Genomic DNA, 20,405 nt, shown 5'->3' with positions numbered 1-20,405 from the left:
AGCCAGGAAAAGTATATTCTACATATTTTCAATTATTTTTCTCTTATTTTATTCATGACGATTTTCTAGGAACCACTGAAATTCTGACTCTTTGTCTTAGCATGGGGAAGAACCTATATGCACAAAAAAAATGCTGTTTAGATGTTCTTGAAACCTCAGGCACCTTAAAGTGTCCAAACTGTTCAGCCATACCCGGAGCCTCCCAGGCATTAATCACTTCCGAAAATGCTGTCTGCAAGATCCCACATCCTCTTTCTCAGTCCCTGTGACTGCACATAAATATGCCCATGAAATTTGGAGAACTGGGGCTGTTCGCTCCCTCTTTGTCCAAATCTGCTGGCTTGACAAGGCCAGGAATGTCAGTGGGATGGTACCACTTCCTGTGGCTATTTGTTGAGGAAATGTGTGCTTGGCACATTGCTTTTGAAACCCCTTCCCTCCCATACTTTGAGAACACCACCACAAACGGAATGCAGCATGATGAGTTACATGAACCTTGGATACAGAGCGCAGAAAATAAAACAGGGAGGTTAATACGTTGTCCTAGCAACCCCGACTATCTCTTTAAACCCAAATTTAATTTTCTGATCAAATGCTGAAAGAAGTTCTTGCAACAGCATGACTATTCCTGAAAGTGCAAGGTACAAATAAATTACCACCCCCCGCACCATCACAAACTGTCTTGGCAGTGTAAAAGTGACGTGCATAAATTTTTCCCCAATGGGTCTATGAATACAACAAAGTAGTGGGAAGATAATAGAAACCTTGCATGTTAGCATCTCTGCTACAGCAGCTTGGAGGAGTCCGAGTGGCCTCAGTGTGATGCAGGAGACTCGTGCAATCCCCAAACAGCCCCAGTTTGGGGAGTGAAGGTCATTTCCCAAGAGAAGAGGAGGCTTTGCTTTGTTGGGCAAAGGAATTGGGATGGGACTGTGGGCTGCTCTTGCACTCCTTCTATATGTGACCTACAGCTATTTCTTCCTCTCCTGATGCGGGAGGCTGACAAGATACTGAATGTGTTGGTGCAGAATAATATCAGGTCCCCTGGCTTGCGAATCTCCTTTGATGCCTTTGTCCTGATCATTACCAAGTTTGTCCACTGTGTTCTTTGTACTGCCTCCACCAAATAGTCTGTTCCTGTTAACAGCTAATAATGTCAGTTATTACTAGACACTGCCAGGATTGATTCGTGCTGCACCTACACTTCTGGAGCTGAAGGTCAGGGAATGGAGACAGTTTCATCTGTCTCTTCTCTACAGGATTCACTCCTTTTTAGGCTGTTAGTACCAAGAAAAACAGATTGGACTTACACTGGTATAATCACTTAAAAGAGGTACTGGGGACACTGTGAAAGTGCCCTCATGATGCACACAATGGTTTATACAGGTTTTTGTGGGGCCCAGGGGATATCTGTAATAGGGACCCAAGTAGACATGAACAAATCCAATTTTCATTAGCAAATCTGTGGGTGACTAAGAGTGTATTAAAATCAAACTTTGCTTGTACAACTGTGCTTTAACGATGGCAACAACAGGTCAACAACTGAAGTCCACAGCCCCCATTTCAGAAAGTCAGCTTTCAACCTGCCAGGAGGAAAGGCCTGAAAGTTGAATTCAGTGAATGTCTGCGGCAAATGCATAGCTCAAGTCAGGGAGTTCAAGTTCTAACCCACCCTGAACACACTTGTAGCTAGGCCTAAGGTAAGTGAAAATGTAGGAAGCCACTGCTGGACCTCCAGGTTTGAGCCAGTGTGGGGTTCCCATCTTAGAAACCGTAACATGGGACACACAGTTGTGGGTCTGTCTATTGCTGTGTGTCTGCACAGCTCCAAAGGACCTGTAACATGTTAGGATAAAACCAGCCCTCCATCCTTAACAAAGTTTTTCCTTAACAAAGGTGGAAGAAAAAGAGAAGAAAACCAAACCCAAGGTCTCTGCACTTTTCCTGCCTTTTTGCTCACTGAAGCACAGGAGACGGGAGGGTCTTGCCAGCCCCAAGCCCCAGCCTGGCTTAACTGTGGCTGTAATGAGCACAAGCACCAAACAGCACACCAGTTTCTTTTCAAGGAACTAAAATGTAAGCAGTTTTAACCTGAATCACAGAAGGGGAGAGCCACTTACTTCTTCATGGACATTTTTCTGCTCTATTTCCTGTTGCATATAGTACTCGGATCCCATTGTGATAGAAGCATTAGAAATGCATAGAGAGGGACAGGAACAGGGAAAAGGAGGCTGGATTTGAATATTCAGTGCTAAAGGCACTATATTTTATTTTCAGGAAATGCAAATAAACAGAAGCTCTCTAAGAAAGCTATGTACAATTTAATAGTGTATGCTACAGGATGTCCTTGCAGCACTTTTATTAGCATTAATAGGGTCTAAGCTGTCTGTATGTAAATCATTACAGATCTAGGAAATGAATTATATCATAAGACCCACACAACTTTCCCAGTCATACTAAGAAAAATCCATGAGCTAATTATACTGCATTGAGCAAAACAAAGACAGGCAGAAATATGTTGCAAATATTCAGCAATGGCTCATTATTTGCTGTTAATTGCCATCATACTACAATGGTTTGCCCGTTGCCTGTACTTAATTCCACTTCCAGTAAGAATACAACAATGTGAAGTGTTCAGAAAAAAACATATAAGGAGTAGCACTTGTCACCGAAAGTTGCAAAGACCACTGACAATGGAGCAGGGAACGTAATAGAACATATTACTACCAGTGAGATATTCATCACACAAAGGCACATGTGTTTGATATTAGAACATGCAATTTTAGCACTCTTAATGAGATTTTTTTAAAAAAAGGTGTTTTTTCTTTTTTTTTTCCCCCAGTAATCCTGCAACATTTTGACCAAATGTTTCATTTGCATAATTCCCAGCGCGCAATTTAGTAAATCTTGTTGAGAAGTTAAGTACATTATCTGAATACAACGTAAGGTTTACTTCTTTTGTTGAAACCATTCCTGGAGCAGTTTACCATAATAATAGTAATATTAAGAATACCCCCCCTCCCCCTTGCAATTCCCCAGGAGCTCACTAGATCAGGAGAAAAGAATTACTGGTTGGAGAATTTTCTGGTTGAGCAGAGTTGCATTTTCCTTCCTTTATGTCCGGGAAGTGAGAAGATGGTATCGTACCCACATTACATGGGCAAAATAGACATGCTTTTTTAAATTCGTTTTTCTTTCCTTTTAGAAAGCAGACAAGAGGTATGCAGGGTTCTGGGTTTCAGAACAGATGGCAGAAGAACAGTTTTCCTTAGATACATTTATACATTTTTTACTTGAAGAATCCTTGGACCCTTGAGCCAGGCATGGTACAACACTGTGTATGGTGTGCAGGATAAATGATGATGGCTGATGACTGTTGTAAGAGGAATTTGCTTGTAAAGCTGCTTTTATTCTCTTAAAACCACCTCTGGGACAGAGCTTTGAGTGGATTTTACACTGACGAGGGAAAGTGTCCCAGATCAAAAGGCAATTTATAGTGGAAGGTGTGACCCCCTGATCCTATCTCTTGAAAACAGGTGAAATTTTCCAGGCAGGAGGGATGCTAAGTACTCTCACATACACTGACAACATATAAATGGACCATCTGGGAACTGCAGGACTGGCCACCAAAGCCACAGAGGGCACCTGCAGCAGAGCCGGGCACTCAACTTGAATTGCCAGATCTCCCCTTGTCTGTGGCAAGCAGGGACACAGCGGCCTTACAGCCCAACAGTGAAGTGGGGGGCTGTAGAGAAGCCTGAGCTCAAAGCATCGATGCACCATCCACGACAGAGCACAAAGGCTGCAGTCAACATCTGCAGCTCGGAACCAAAACACCAGGAGTCTGACTCAAACTCTCAGTTCTTTAGAGTAATCCCAGGAGTAGGAGAAATCAGTGTGACTTCACAGATGGGTATTTCCCACTGCATATTCTGATATAATAACTAAAATGTGTGAAAATGAACACTGCAACTCTTGAAGTAATACAGGGCTAAGCCCTCCAGAGCTGGCTTTCTCCTTTGTAGCAATGCCACATTTGGATGGACTTGAAAATCAGCCTGTGCTTCTGACACAGGGCTGCATCCCGCTTTTACAGGTAAAACCTTATGGTTCTTGCATCTCCACAGGATTTACTGGGTAGCTAAGCTGTTTGCACAAGTTCTACTGGAAAGCAAAGTTTCAGTTGATGAGTTCCTCTGAGGAACCAGATTTTATCATTCTGTTTTGCTCCTGTTGATCCATACCTTTCAGGTGCTCCTAGCACTTCCATTTCCCACTGCTGGGCTTTGAATTTACAAGCCCTCTTATCCTAGCAAATAAGAACCACCAAAGATCTCTAACTCTCCTGTGCCAGGAGCAGAGGCAATGCAGACTATGGAAAGCAATACAGTCAGCAGATTGGAGGCCGCCAGCAAGTCCATAGATTACACAGGTAAAGTGGCCCAATGGAGATTGCTTAGATATCAGTGAAGGAAATGTCTGGAAGCCTAGGGAGACTGAGTGGGTAATGACAGGTTGAGCAAACAAGGACATCAGAGCCTACAGAAGAGAAGATGGGACTGTAACAACAGTATTTCTTTACCTAACAAACTATACAGAGAGGATTTCACATGGTCCGGGTTCTGCCCATCACTGTGTGACAGTGTATGTAAGTGCCTAGGAATGTATCTTGAGCAAGCATTGCAAGCCATTTACACACTGTTGCATTTCTTATCCACAGAACAAACTAGAATATAAATTTCATTTGAAGTTCTCCAGATTGCTGTATAACATATGGAGTTAAGAATGCCCTTCAAAAAACACTTAGTTTTCCAGATCTCCCATAAAATCCTATGCAACATTTGAACTATCATGGCCTGGGGAGACTTAGACTTGATTTTTTTTGTTTTATAAAACCCATTATAATTATTAATGAACACATAAAATAATGTAAATGATAAGCACTAAGTAACTTTTATTATTAAGCTCTTAGCTATTTTGCCCATTAAGAAAACCAAATTAAAATAATTGAAGACTATAATCTGTCATGCATTCAAAATGCTCCATAGAAATTCAGACAGGCAAACATATTCAAAGTCTTTAAAAGAGCACACTTAAGAGTCAGTCTAAGCATTCCAGGATTGGCTCATTAATTTTAGTGGAAATACTTTAATTCAGCTACTCTTACTGCTTATTGAAATCCTTGCTAAGGACTTCATTTATTTTTAACTGATTCTGCAATATGTTTAAGACTCATTTGTATAAAAGTTCCTAACTCTTATTTCACAATTGTTTTAGAAGCCAGGAAAGAGACACATCTCTAGCCCTGTATTTCCAAACAAATGACTGTGTGCTGCTTAAAGAATCACATATGGTTTCAATAAATAAATGCAAAAGTCAAATGGACAGAGAAAAATTAAGACACATTTGTAGACCCAACCAGGTTAGGGTGGTATTTATTAACTTCTGTCCCATTTTATCAAACTGGCCAATGATCTCAAGGTACTTCCTGGAAAGAAAAGGAAAAAGAAAACAGAAGATGCTCTAAAACAAGTCAGCTGTCTTTAGAGAAAACCATCTATTCTGCACCTTGCAAATAAGATGCTTTGACTTGTCAAGGCAGCTATAATTTTGAGTATGTAGCTATTTCCGTTATCTACAACACCAGTCTTAGCAGCCTGCAAGTCTTGATCCTCTACTGGACAAAACAACTATCGATTGAGCCAAGTTTTCCATGGCAGTGGTATCTGCAAACAAGGTTAAGTTAGGAAAAGGTCTCTATTGGCAAAGAAAGAACAGATGGAAATGCACATTTGTAATTGTGGATTTCTTTCTTCCCTCAAAAGGGACTAGTTTCATCTCATATATAACTTTCTAATAACTTTGTATCTGGTCTAAGATAGCCAGATAAACAGAAGCCAAGAAAGCCTTTCCAGATTAAAATCCATCCTCCTGTCTTGAATGCTTAAGTACACATTAAATTTCCTGGAACGAGTGTTTTTCTCTTGCCACATACTGTAGAGGAAGAACCAAGGATTACACTTAGACTAGCTGTCTAATTTTTACGTAGATGAGAGTCACTGCAATGAATGCCATTCTGCCTGCAGTTACAAACAGCATTTAGCTACTATCATTACTACGATGCAAGGGCTTAAATTTCTTCCTCTTCTTTAAAATCCAAGTCCAAACTGCAAAAATGTTCTCTTTGTCCCAATAGCCGGATGTCTCTCAAGTTAAAGCTTCCTCTGCTCCAGATGTAATCTGTGCAAAGTGATTTATAATGCAGTTATTTTGATGATAAACTAGAGTAAATCTAGTATGTCAGAGGGATTTAAGCTGTCATTTAAGTTCTTGGTGTAATTAACTGTACAGCCTGCATTAGAGAAAGAAATGAAACTGATGTCTGAACAAAAAAGAAATGAGCAAAATGTCTGAACCCCGAAGAGAAGAACCTCTCTTTCATGCTCAGCTCACGTTCTGCTGCCTGCAGAGGAGAAGGTTGACCATCCAGCTCTCCTGCTTCTTACGAGGAGGAGTTTGCTTTCTCTGCACTGACCCTATGAGAGCTTGGCTAAGGCATTTCACCAAATGTTCAGTTGCTGAAAGCTTCCAGTGCTTCACAGGTCCTTTGGCTTTCATGCGTCTCCCTCTGTCCAAGGGCTGCTCTCCAATGCAGCAGCTCCCTTCAGGCCAATTATGTCCACATGGGTACATCTCTCTGGAGCTTTCCCCTATGCCTGTCGGTAGCTTTGATAGTCCTCACTTCTTCTCTCCCTTCCAGGTTTTTCTCAATTGTCTACCAGCGGTTTTCTGCTCCACCTGGACAAAAATGTAACATCGAACAGATGGAGAACAGGAGCGTATAAATCAGGTTCAATACGGAGACCCTAATGCAGTGGGATAGAAGAACTTCTGCCTGCAATTCTGGCCAGTAACCATGTGTGACTCCATGCATAAGTACAGGATGAAAATGAACTTGACAGACTCATGGTCCAATTCAAAACTACCATTACTCTGCTTGGAATAAAAGCAAAATAACAATTGCCTAAGGGAGCCATATTTCACACATGATCAGATGAAATGCTACAAGCACAGGATACCTGGTGCTCAGCAGTGAAAGCAGGCTCGGGATCTGCTGCAGTTTAGCTTTGCTTTCCTACCTGCTGAAACAGCAAAGGATTTTTGCTGTAGCATGAGTTGTCTGGACACACCAAGACCGAGGTCTGCAAGATTCATAGGGCCAGTCTGGCAGCTGTGCAACTCTCCAGCCAGACCAAAGTTTCCAAGTGGTGACCTGGGACCAACAGTAGTTAAGACAAGAGCAGCCCTGCCAGGTCTCTGCCTTTACAGCGAAAACGAACTATTGTGGCATGCTCTTCATGTTTAAATAATTAAGTATTTTTCATTACCTACTATTACGAAGGTCAAGAAGCTAATGTGCCTGTATCAGGAACTGGCCGGTGCTCATGGACCTTCCACATTTAATGGTAATTCATACGGCAGACTGATTTCTAAAGCAACATGTGCCTTTCTTTAGGCCTTTTGCAGCTGGTTCAGTTTTTAAGTACTCCACTGTGGAAATGCTTCAGCCTGCAGCAAGGTGAGTGAAAGGGAGAAGAGCAGCTCTGATGGAAAGAGACGATTATTATGGACCAAAAGAATACTGCCACACGACTGCCAGTGTCTTATCACTGTCAGCACACTGATAACAGAAGCAACAAAACTAATTTTTACTACTCTTCCTCTTATCTCTCTTACAAGAGAGCAGATTCTTCAGTGTAGTGACTGAAGGCATCCCAGTGGAGTTGCATGTGCTGCTATCAGGTGAATTTTGGCCCTGAAGAACTGATACTGGTTCACCCTGTGCAAGATGCAAGGGGCTGATATTAACTAACTGGAATTTGAAGCAGATGCATGAGCCTTCCTCTGCTATCAAGGATGCTCCATGGCAAAGTCAAAGCAAATACCTCTGAGAGTTCAAATCACACTGTTCTTATTCCTGTGTTAGAGAAGTCATGACATGTAAGAGAAGATCATAATCTATTTATGAAGGGCTACATGCTGTTATCCTTACATAGGGCACAATCTTGCAGCACCTTCTTAAAGCTGACCCTACTGCTGTCTGCTATGGTTATGCATAAACAAAGATGAAGTCAAGAAAAATACATCATGGTAGCAGGGCTTTGTCCTTGTTTCCGTTTGAAGTGTGTCTGCCCTAAAGCCTTACACCACATCTGCCACAAAGCCAGCCTGGCAAAGAGAATCCAGCACCTTTCTGGATAAAACTGGGCACGAAACCTGAATGCTCAGGGCAGAGGATAAACAAGGGCAGCAGATACTGACCTACACAGGAGTAACCTGATCACTGTAACTAATGATTGAAGCACTCAGCGAGTACAAATCAGTGTAGACTCACTGGCTTCAAGCAGAGGCACGCTGATTTATTTCAGCTGAAAACGTGGTCCATGGCATTTAAAAATTAAGCTGCACAGCAGAAGAACAAGTGCATAACAATCTTTGTACAACACCAGACAGCAATTTAACACAAGCAGCGTTCCTCTTGGTAGGACAGTGAGCTCAGACACAGGGAAAAAGTATTCAGTAGGGACAAACACACTTGTTTTTCCCAGACTTAAGGGATATAATTGGTCTTAGTATGACCTTTGCTTTGTAATGAGCTCTGGTTTTCCCAATCATGTACAGCCATGCACTGAATTCACATTTTGCAGAACACATATATTACTGATCATGGAGAAGTGGTGCTGTGGCATGATTGCGAATGCCAGTCTCAGCATAAAATTAAGCTTTTGGACCTATAGCTAACAATAGGAAAAATAGTAAAACCCTCTAATGTGTATATTTTGGAGAACAAAATCTGCTGAGGCTCCTGTTTGAGACACTACTTTGGGATGCTTGCAAAGCAGGATTTAAAAGCTCTGCAGTTCTCAAAGTCTCTCTTGTAAGTTTAATTACAGGAAAAGCAAACCCATTCGTTTGTTCTGTAGGGTAGATTACATGACACAGAATATATAGAAGTTATTTCAATGGTCAGAAGAGGGAAACACCAAGTGTGAGGAAGCAGAAAATGAAGTTCCCCCTATGCACTTGCAGAAGCAATGCTAATGGACATCAGTGTAGGTCTAGACTTGATGATCCTTACGGGTCCCTTTAAACTTAAGATGTCCTATGATTCTATGATGCCAGTGAGATGACTTTGGTCCTAGGACTCATCCTCATATGTTATGCAGACAAAATACCGGATCGTCTATAGCTTTTCTGTGGTGTCCAAACTCTGTCCCACCACTTCCAAGTGCCGAGCCTCTCTAATTCCTCTCCCAGCCAGCTCTCCTCTGCCCCAGCATCCCGTCTCTTTTTCCTGCAGCTCAGTGGCTTTGCTAAGGGTCCTCCCAGCAGCTGCAGCTCCACTTTGCAGAGGTATTTTTCCCTCTGCCATGAGTGTTCTCAAACACCCAGCAATTCTGCTTTGAGCACTAGGGATGGGAGATCACCTTCTAGGAAACATCAAACCTGGCTGAATCTGCTCCTTTGGAACGAATTCACAGGGCTGATTTTTTTTTTTTGGCATGTTTTCTCTCTCATTAACTATACTTCTATGCAGGTTAGATCCAAGACCCTGCTTACTTTGACTTGAATCCACATTAAACTTATTCACATGAGTTATTGATGTGCTTCCTGTCCACATGCTTTTAACACAAGAGGCAGACAGCTCTGCTTGAGCACATGGCACCATACATTAAAAAAAGTATTTTCTGACAGTTTTTAGAGCATTTTTACATCTCACTTCTATTTACAGCACACTCAGTTTCTGAATTTAACTCCCCAAAGCCAGCAGCAGTCCTCAAGAGTCATGAGCATGGACACAACCACGAGCCTCCAAAAACCCCAGTAACAATTGTGTGCATGGTGGCACTTCTGCTTGCAGAAGGAGCAAAGCACAGATGCCTGAAAAAGCAGCTGAGGTGCAGACCTGCAGCTTGGTGGACTTGGTGAGCAAGGGTGGAGGGGTCCAGTCTCACTCATCATGGATGCTAATGCTCAACTGCCTTTTTAATTGCAGATACTCTGACAGACACACTGAATTCCTTGTTGAATTCTTTTGCAGTATTATTAATTGATAATTTAATTTCTGATCTGATGAATTACATACAATTCCTTCATCATCAGTGAAATGACAAGTTGAGAGCAGAATAGTTTAGGTAAGCAGATTGTCAGTGCTTATGGCTGTAAGACATAATTATGTACAGCCAACTGTGTAACACGCTTGAAAAAATTATAAGCCTAGGCACAGAAATTAGAATTATTTCAAGATGAAGTTGTACAAATACAGCTGCAAAAAGCTGCAAAATCCTATTCATTTATTCCAACTGTAGTGGGCAATGCAGCGGGGTTCCAGCTCCTGCCACCGTGCTGAAGAAAGTTTAACTATAACACACAACATATAAAAGGCTGTTTAAATCTAAACATGACTCCAGAAAACTATTTCAGCTATTATTTATGTATCTATAAAATTCTGGGCATCAGCTGGTAGCTTGGCACGATGACTCCTCAACATGTCAGGGCAAACATTAAACACTAAATGACCATATGTCGGCTTAGGGTAGTTAATAATTCCACCACATCTTGGACAACTTGAAGGCTTTTCTGAAACTGCTGTCAAATTGAATCTTTCCTCTGATCAATAAGGCAGCACAATGAAATACACTATTTGTGCTGTCTGAAAAAATAGATTAGCAAAGCACTGTAAATGCAACTGGCAGGGACTAACTCCATTTCTTAACCAGAGCTGCCCAATACCCATATCACTGCTTTGGCAAGGCGACCCATGAGAGGAAATGGCATGTGTCTGTCCATCACCTATCTATTTCTCCATTACATGCACCTCTAATTTGCCACCAATGCCCCTCTACAACCCCTGAGCTTCATGTTACCTGCAGATCTAACAGGCAGCAGTTATTTATGGGAGCAATGTTTGTTTCACACCACTGCCTCTATCAATTGCAGCTGGAGGAGTAAAATAGAGAAAGACTGCAAGCACAGAGAACCTGTCCAACCCTCTGCTTGTTTTCCACACTGCAATAGAGATATCTCTGGCAAAACTGAGAATAAGGACCAGCAGCAATCTCTGAGAACAGCCAAATAAGGTAGGAAGTACAGAAATCTGTACGCTGGGCTTTATTTAAAGGGGTATTACCAACCCCAAATCACACTTCCGCTGCCACTTTCACTCTCAGTCAAGTACAGCTACAACTAACACACACGATTACAGTAAGTAAAAGAGACTGGAAGGAAATGTTATTTCCTTTGTGCATTTTACAGCATCAATAACACATTTCAAGATACTCAACCCTTGCAAACTGGGGCCAGATCATCAGTGCAATTGTGTTCCTGCCAAAGCACCTGAAACCCAAGTCAAATTATTTCTAGGCTTGCTGCACATCTTACTATGAATATGCAGAAAATCTGGCCCTGACTTCCCACAGCGCAGCAACAGGTTGTTTGTAGCCTCTGATGAGCTTTGGACAAGATTTTTATTTAACAGAAACTGAAAGCAAAGGTGTTGCATTGCAGATAGCTTCACTGTGCAGCGCCCACCCTGGCCCTCACTCCTGCAAGCAACCCTCCAGGAACAAAGCCGGGAAACCCTGTCCCAGTTTGCTCTTTTGACACACAAATCAAAACTGAGCTCTTACAACATTTCTGTGTTTTCTCGTGCTCTTTATCTGTTCACTGTATCCACTGTCATATCAGACTTTATAGTTCAACTGTAAGTCAGAAATACGCCCTCCAGATCTCACAGAGCCATCCCATCCACTACCCTCATCATCTTAAAGCCTTGCCGGACACTGATGACAGCAGGAGCAGACCTGAAACATGATGGTCCCCAATAACCATCAGCAGGGAGTCAATGAAAACCATTTCTTATAGAGCATTTTTTGGGACATTTTGGGTTTGTTTTTTTTTTTTTTTTGTAATTCAGGGCACTCCATGCGATCCTCCATTGCTGATGGGTTGTTCTCAGGCTGCAGGGCCCTGAGAAAGGGCTGTGAAAGTTACTGGTGGCAGGAAATTGCCTTCATAATACTTTCAATTTAAAAAAGTTGATAATAACACAGGGAATAGGTCCTATGGGAACAGGGAGGGTTGAAAATAATCCACCAGTGAAAGAATTATGAACTGCTGACTTTCAGCATTTAACTAAGATGGAATTGCAGGTCATCTTCCTCTATCAACCTCACACAGACTCAAAAGGTGATGCTAAAAAGGAACACATTATTATTTCACACAGTATCCTTTCCTAATCAGAGGAAATGAAAAGAAAACAGTCTGTCACATACCAAAACCACGTGATGCTTTATAAGCCATGCCTTGGTCTTCAAGTTAGCGTAAATCAGCATGTTTAAGTTCAGTGGCTTTACACTGATTCCCACTGCCTGACAAGCTGACCCAGGATTTTTGTGGTGATTAGAGTGGGATATGGCTTCACATTTATCTCTAGAAAAGCTGAAAGTTGGCTCTTGTGCCTTTGAGAAGCTGGATGTATGCAGGGGAATGTTTCTTCAAACCCTAAATCTTCAGGACTTTTCTTTTTTTCTTCTTAATACGAAGCAGAAGGAAGATTTCCTGACCCTCTGAACTATCCCTGGGTTTGAATAAACTACATGGTATGCCTGTAAACAGTGGAAGAGAGCTCTTATGTGAAACTTCTTCAATTGCAGAGGATGATGGACATCAAATGGGATGCAAGCCAAGGAACATGACAATTAGCAGAGAGAAAGTTTCCAGGGTTTATTCCATCAGTCAGCACTTAAGGAGGCTTTGAAGGGGAAAAAGCATCCTTTTTATATTAATCCACTACTTCTGCACTTTTCCCCTATTCCACGGATTTAGTGCTTAGCTGCTAAATATCTATATGCAGAGCTTTATTAAGAGGAGTCAGTTTACTTTTTGAAAGATTCCACATCCATTAGTTTACAGAGAGAAATAAAAAAAGCCAAATCATTTTGCCTGCTGCAATATCCAGAGTTTAAATAACGATTTATTCTTTCCCAGCTTTTTCATACTTAAAGATAGGGATGAGAGACGAGCTAGCATTTCTTGCAAAGTTATTTCTGGTCACCACCTTACTAAAGAGTCAGGTTGTGCTACTGATGATAAAGGAACTCAATGAAAGCAAAGGCAAAATTCCCCCTATTTCACCCCCTTCCTGTTCTGTCTTGGCAGACTTCACATCTGAAGAGGCACCTTACTGTTCCAAGAGAAAATATTTTCTTTCTTCTTTAAAAAGAAAAAGTTTTCTCAAGCAAGAAGTTGGGCAACAGCAGGAGACAATATCATGCCAGTATTAATTAGCAAATTCCAAATGAATCATAGTTTGTGCTTAGCGGGGTATGCTTGAAAACCATGAGAACCTTCAAAATGCTGTGTTGAGCATAACAGTTGCAGCTCATTTTTATGTATTTTTTAATAAGACTAACAAAGAAAGAGTAGCTTTGGAAGGGCATCTTATTCATTCCCTTCATGGCCCCATTCCCAGGCATTTGTGCTCTTGCCCATCTCTTTATTCCAAGGATGACTCCCTGCTGTAGCTCATCCCTTTTGGTTCGAGGCCACTACTGGGGGACAGCATTTTCCCTTTAATTAGGAGGTAGCATGTGAGGTTGTCCACACCGTGCCCTGAATCACCCTAGCAGGAGGTGCGCTGTGACATGCCACACTTGTCATCTCCACGCCTTTTTGATCCCAAGTCTCCAGGACTCCAGAATTTGCCTTCCCTGCAGTGGAGAAGTGCTCCTGCTGCCCAGTTGCTTCTGTGCCAGGGCTCCCATCACTCTGTGGGTTGGTGCTTTCATGCACCCAACTCCCTGCCTCAGCATAGGAGGCAGAGCCAGAAAGTGGCTACATATGGCAGCAACTGCAGTGATAAGCTCTGATCTTAATTTCAGGATTATTTAGGTTGTGATTGAGCTGGGGCACCTGCCTGTGCAAGGCTCATCAATTCTCTTTGATTTGGAAGACTCTGTGCATCTGTGTGAGACTGTGAACTTCAATTTCAATGCAGAGCTTCATTGCTGCTTTTTTCCTCTCACTTCTACACTGAGTTTAGAAGACACAGGAGTTGAGAAAAGAAACTGGTGCACTGGCATGGGGTAAGCAGTAATGGGAGATTGTGAGCATTCATTCAGATAGCCCTTACTGAGAAATGCCAGCATTTCAGCTCCAAACTTCAGGGTGATGGTAAATAAACAAGAAATCAGACCAAAAGCATCTTTGACCACCTGATTTGAATTCCCTGAAAGGCTCAGAAGGTTTGTATGGAAAGGTTTCACTGGCTATACTTGAGCAGGCAGCAGAAAGACCACACAGATATCCATAATGTGGACAGACCAAGCTGGGAAAACAATGCTGGTGATTCAGCTTCAGAGGGGAGGATGGATGAACCACCCCAGGTGCCCTTTCTGCCACTGAAGATCAACACCACTTTCCAGGGAAAGAAGCTGTTTCAAGGTGGGTAGAGGCAAGAAAAGACACTCCAATTTTTAAAGGATTATGGTCTAAACACAAAGAATGCTCCAGAGCAACAGGAAAACTCATACAATGAAACATTATGATATTTTTCTTGGCCTGTGTCTTGCGGTCGCAAGAAGTGTTACAAACCCTGTCTGCCTGTTGGCTGGAAGGAGAAAGAGAAAAGGGAAAGCAAAGAAGATACTGTCTCCTCCCCATTCTGCATCAGGATAACCCTGCAGCTTGCAGAAAGCAGGCTGTGGAATGATTCAGTCACCAGAATCCACATCCCACAGTGTGGGCTTAATTTATTGCAAGCCTGTCCACTGTGATTTAGCAAGAAGAGCGGTAACTGTGAGATTCACATCCCCTTACACTCTCCCTTATGCTGGCAAACAGGGTTGACCGTGTACAGAAAAGCTGGGGGCTATTACAACCTAAGGGACAACTGCAATGTCCACTGGGATCTGGAACATTCAGAGCTATTTTAATCAAATTACTATCGATTAGGGACAAACTAGAGCCTACTGAAGTTAATGGACAGATTTCCATTGACTTCAAAGAGCTGTAGAACAGCCTGTAGCACAGAAAACAACCATCAAATGAGAAAATGTATTTTAGTCTAACCCTAATTGCATGAGATGAAAGAACTGTTTTAGCTGAAGCTTTCTGAAACTATTCTGCCTGAGACAAACAACAAACATCTCAAATAGTCAAAATCCAGCAAAGCTACCAGCAAAACAGAGTCTGATAAGAGCAAGTGTGGCCAGCCATGGGTACCAGAGACCAACAAACAGGTATATTAGCTCTACCAACAGCTATGGAAGCTATCCATTAAACCCACAAATCTTAAGACCTAAGAGGGATAAAAAGGATTTCTTCTTTTAAATTTTATAAGGGAAGAAATAGGCCTGAATAGTGGGGCTCATGAGTTCACTGACCTTCACAATATTAGGTTCTTCCCAGAGCTGGTAAAATTAAGTGTTGAGTCTGTGGAAGAAATTACTTTTCTTTTTTTCCTATTAAAGAAGCTAAACTGAAAGAGCACTTCAAATAGCTTGTAGGAACCAGCAGCACCATATTTTTGTCAACTCCAGCATTACATTTCCCCAGCTTTCATGCATCCAAGAGGTTTAGCCGGTAAACAGATAAATCCCACTTGAAGTCACTTGTGCTGTGCTTGACTGGCAGTGGAGGCTGTACTGACTTTCTTGATCACACAATAGTTGAGAAAATTTGAGGCAGTAATTACAAGAATAAGGATTCTGGATTTAAATGTTCCATCCTGTCTATTTCCTTCTTCTGTCAACATCCAATTGGACATTTTAGATTTTTATAATCATAGAATGGTTTGAGTTGGAAAGAACCTTAAGATCATCCGGTTCTAACCCTCCTGCCATGGGCAGGGATGCCTCACACTAGACCATGTCACTCAAGGCTCTGTCCAACCTGGCCTTGAATGCCAGGGATGAAGCATTCACAATTTCCTTGGGCACCCTGTTCCAGTGCCTCACCACCCTCACAGCAAAGAACTTCTTCCTTATATCCAACCTAAACTTCCCCTGTTTAAGTTTGAACCTATTATTCCTTGTCCTACCACTACAATCCCTGATGAAGAGTCCCTCTCCAGCATCCTTGGAGACCACAAATGTATCAGAATAAGTACGAGAATCTGCCCGTTTAGTTTTTTTTCTATTTTGATGGATAGATGAAGACCCCAACACCACCATTAGCAACAAGAGAGGAATGCAAACATCCAACAAACATCTAGCTACCAGAGCCCTGATCACCAGGTCATTTGGTAGAAAACAATTCAGAACATTGTCCACCAAAAGCCTAGGCTTTCTAGACAAACCCTTTATAAAAACCCTTTCAGAAGTACAAATGCAGAGCACAGCAGGAGCTGTTGGCAGCTCTTTCTGCAGCTATGCTGCCATTTAAAACTGCAATGTTCAACCAAGGGAGATGTTGTTTACCACTTTTCTTCACATTGCTTCCATCTAAGTGTCACCTCAGGGGTCATCTCAGGCAGGGTGTGCAACTGCAGCACTGGCCAAAGAGCATTCACCTCCATGTTGCTTCAGATAACCATGACTGGGACTGAAAGATATGGTTCAAGCATCTCTTAATGTTCTATTAAGCGTGGATCACTGACAGGGTTGATTGTAACAGTTTGACATGACTCCAAAGGAGCTGTTACGGTCTATTGTATCAATAGGTGCCTAGGGAGCCTTTAATCCACAGATGCATGTGTAATAACAGCATACTAAAACAGAGTATTTCTTTTCCCCTTAAAAGTTGCTACTTCTAAAGCAGTAAAAAAGGAGCAAAAGGAATGTTCACTGTAAAAAATAAAAGCTCTGTCTTTTTTCACATGACAAGCACAAAAAAAGTCTGAGACCCAAATTTTTCCCCTTTCAGTTGTAATACAAAAACGATCCAAAATGTTTATGCCAGGAGACAATTTGGAATGACTTGTTTTCCTGCTGAGCTATAATCTTGGTCAGCGGGAATGCTACTGATGTGACTCAAACTGTATTGCTGCTGTAGTGTGAAGGAAAGAAGGGGTGAATTGTCATAATTCTTAAATTAGCAAAAGTGTTCCTGTGTGTATGATGTGTGAAAGTACGAAAATAAGCATGGGGGAAATGGTATGTTTCCCTTGGAAACTGGTAGATGGATTTGATTAAGAAAAGTCTACTTCCACATTGTCTTCTCATGAGGTTCCTGGGTACTGCAGAGACAGGAGTGATGTGAAGGCACACAGACAAAGACTGTTTTAGTGACAGAACTGAAATGAAACCTAGAATATACAATTAGCACTTATGAAGTCATAGGCTCCTTTGTCAGAGCAGATTCTTTCAAAACACCTATTTATGCAGGGCGATCTTGGTGATGCCAAATATCCACAGCACAGAAGCATTCGAATTTGTTTTTTCTGGAAAATGCTATTAAATAAAAAAAAGATCAGCTTAATAAAGAATTCTGTTTGTAAGAAAGGAGTTAGCAGATGCTTTGGAAGCGTTTGCTCATTCTTTAAACTGAACCTTTTTGCAAATACAGAATAATTTTTTAGAAAGGCTATAAGGTACACAAACACCCAGGATCTCTGATGCGAAGCATGCAGACTGTTCAATCCTATTCCCAATTTAGTCCTGACACAGAAACACATCCATAAGAAGTTCTGTAAGAGAATAAACATCCATTGCCCTAGCAATTAAATCTTTACTTGCACAAGGGTCTTAAGGTTTCCACTGACAGTCATGACAGAAGAGAACCACTATCTCCTGGGAATTTTAATGAAAATTTCTTGGATGTAGAACTGCACTTGTGTGACTTGGCACATTCCAGTCCCTAGGTCTTCAGGGGAAAACAAGGCTGGGTTACAAACCCCACACAATAAACAACATTTGACAGTGTGTTTCAAAACATTATTTAAATAGAGACTTCTGTTCGAGTTATTAATGCCTTTAATATGGATTCACATCTCCTCTTTTTATTACTTTGTGTGCCTTTCTGGTTATTTAAAGCATTACAAAAAGAGCTGGTCAGCACATCAGAGCTCCCACTGCTCATCAACAACAGATGCTGACCATAAAGTTAGAGCCAACACAAAAAAAGCCTCAACCCAGAACTATTTTTCCTTCTTTCAGCCGAGGGAAGACAAACACATCCATCCTTCTCCTGTCCTGCTTCTCCCTGCTTCTTACTGGAGAGCAACACCGAGCCAGCACTGAGGTCTCCAGCTTGCTTTAACTAAGCACATGTGAGCTCTTCACAGCTATTAAGTGCTGTATTACCTGGACCAAATCTGCTGCACCATCAACTCCCAGGCCCGCAAGAACATCTTGCGTCCTCAGAAGAAGAATCTGTGGCTTGAGCAGTATGTGCCCCCTCCCTTTGGCACTGCACTGTCCTTTCCTCAGGGCAACAGCTGGCTTTGACAGCCTGTGTGTTTGATGGTGTTGGGTATCACTCACATGGGAAGAGGGTCACAGTTTTCAAGTCATCTGGTGGAGTAATGGGAGGATGCAGCTCCTAGCAGCAAGAGCCAGAACATCTCTGCAACCTGACATCATGTCAGGACACCAGGACAGTCAAAAGAAAACCAGAGATCCCCATGCTCTGAAACATCTGGTCATCTACATCGGAGCAGTGGTGCTGTGAGATAATGTCAAGTGCATCTGGCTTCCTTCTTGTTTGCTTCATCTTCTGCACTTTCATTCTGTAGTAATTCAAAGCTTGGATCAGCTGGTGAATTTCTAGTGATCATGAAGGCTGGGACCATTAAGCCCAGGCAGAACAGGACAGGTACAGTCCAAAGGTAAAAACAATCAGTCCTGTCTTCTAATCCACCTACTGGTGTGGTCCCAGGTGCTCTCCTTTCCCTGACATGCTAGATGTTTGTGTCACACTTTTCACATTAACAGCACAGCAAGGAAATGAAGAGCCAGACAGTTCATGTTCATGATTAAACTACATATACATATATGTATACACACATATATATATAAAGAGAGCAAGAGACCTAATCCATTTGAATTCTGAAATCAGTCTGAGGATGCTTTAGATTATTGCCCTACAGGACACCTGGAGTTCTTATCTAACTTAATAGTTTTCCTAATAGCAAAATGCTACTAATGAAAACACTTTCATTAAGTCACTTGCAACTGGATTAAGTGTATCAGGATGTTTTCTTTGATATTGTCTTGTCAGTTCCTATCAAGTGACTCTTCCATGCTTTCATGTCAGGTAATTCCCAAGAAATTCATGGCTACAATCTAAAATAAATGTGTGACTTTCAAATCAGTGAGAGCTGAATGATAGGAATTTTAAATGGCTAGGATAAAACTGCTAGCTACTTCATAACGCTCATGCTGCTTCCAGATTTAATACCTGCCTTTTCAAACACTATCAATTCACTTAATATGTCAGTGGGGAATAACATTATTTTATTTTCCTTTATAAGGATCATGAACCATTTTCTCTCACAGAAATATACCAATTACCCACATGCCAATTGTCCCAGACACACTCTGATCTTCCAGCATGGACATTCAGTTCAGACACACACAAAGCTTTTGGATGCTACAAAAGAACCACTATGGGCTAAATTCAGGACTGATGCGAGTAGGCAAATTTCTGCTGACATCAATGGAACTGCACTCCCCACCACAGGTTCTCAATTTTGCCCTCTGCCCCAAGAACCTGACAAATGCCAATGGAAGTCAGAAAGAAACCTTTCATGTGAAAAATACTGCATTTAAGGAATTAGCAGAACAAAGCCATTAAAAAAGAGGCTATAAATAAGAGACTATATCATTCCCTTTATGCTGGGATAGGCAAGTTGTGTCTTATTCCACCAGCTGGGACACACCTGAGGATCAAGAATTACTGCTGGGCCGTGGCACGTGGTGTTTGTACTGCTCCCTGCCCTCGTGGGATCACTGGGCATGAGGAGTGCAATGGGAAAAAGGGAGCCAGTCTTCAGGAAAGGCCACGTTCGAGGAAACACCAAGGGGTCAGGTACATGTGGTGGCACAGCCTGGCCACTCGGTGTGTAACACTAACACTAGATGCCATGTCCACAGGGCACAGTGAGCTAGCGCCAGAACCAGAAGCTGTGTATCTAAGGCTGCCCTCACTAATTGGTCCTGCTGAGATTTTGGGTCTATTAGCCAGGGCAGAGTGCCACACTAATGAAGCTGTACTGCTTCTGGACTGGGGCTGGGAGCTCTGTAGGGCACTGACCTGTGCTGTGCAGGCTTTCCAGGCTGCTCACAGTCACCATGGCCATCCCCGCCTGCTGCTGCCCTGTGCTGTGCTGATGTACTCCGTGACTGTGCCACCGGAACTCTGGCTCCCACAAGCACTGATGATAGAACAAGCTCTGAGCAGAT

At 42.1% G+C, this 20,405-nt stretch overlaps 1 protein-coding gene across 5 annotated transcripts in view; it reads right to left on the bottom strand.

The window, feature by feature from the left end:
- The window catches only part of CDH4 (cadherin 4), a 458,588-nt gene that overhangs the window by 104,932 nt on the left and 333,251 nt on the right, over positions 1–20,405 (bottom strand). The window lies entirely within an intron of this gene.

This window comes from Pezoporus flaviventris, unplaced genomic scaffold (assembly GCF_033815535.1).
Source record: "Pezoporus flaviventris isolate CSIRO_AGI_PZ_B2104156 unplaced genomic scaffold, CSIRO_AGI_Pfla_v1 ptg000213l, whole genome shotgun sequence".
In the NCBI taxonomy this organism is placed as follows: domain Eukaryota; kingdom Metazoa; phylum Chordata; class Aves; order Psittaciformes; family Psittacidae; genus Pezoporus; species Pezoporus flaviventris.
The sequence above is the reverse complement of the archived record's forward strand: the minus strand, read 5'-3'. Positions and strand labels throughout refer to the sequence as shown.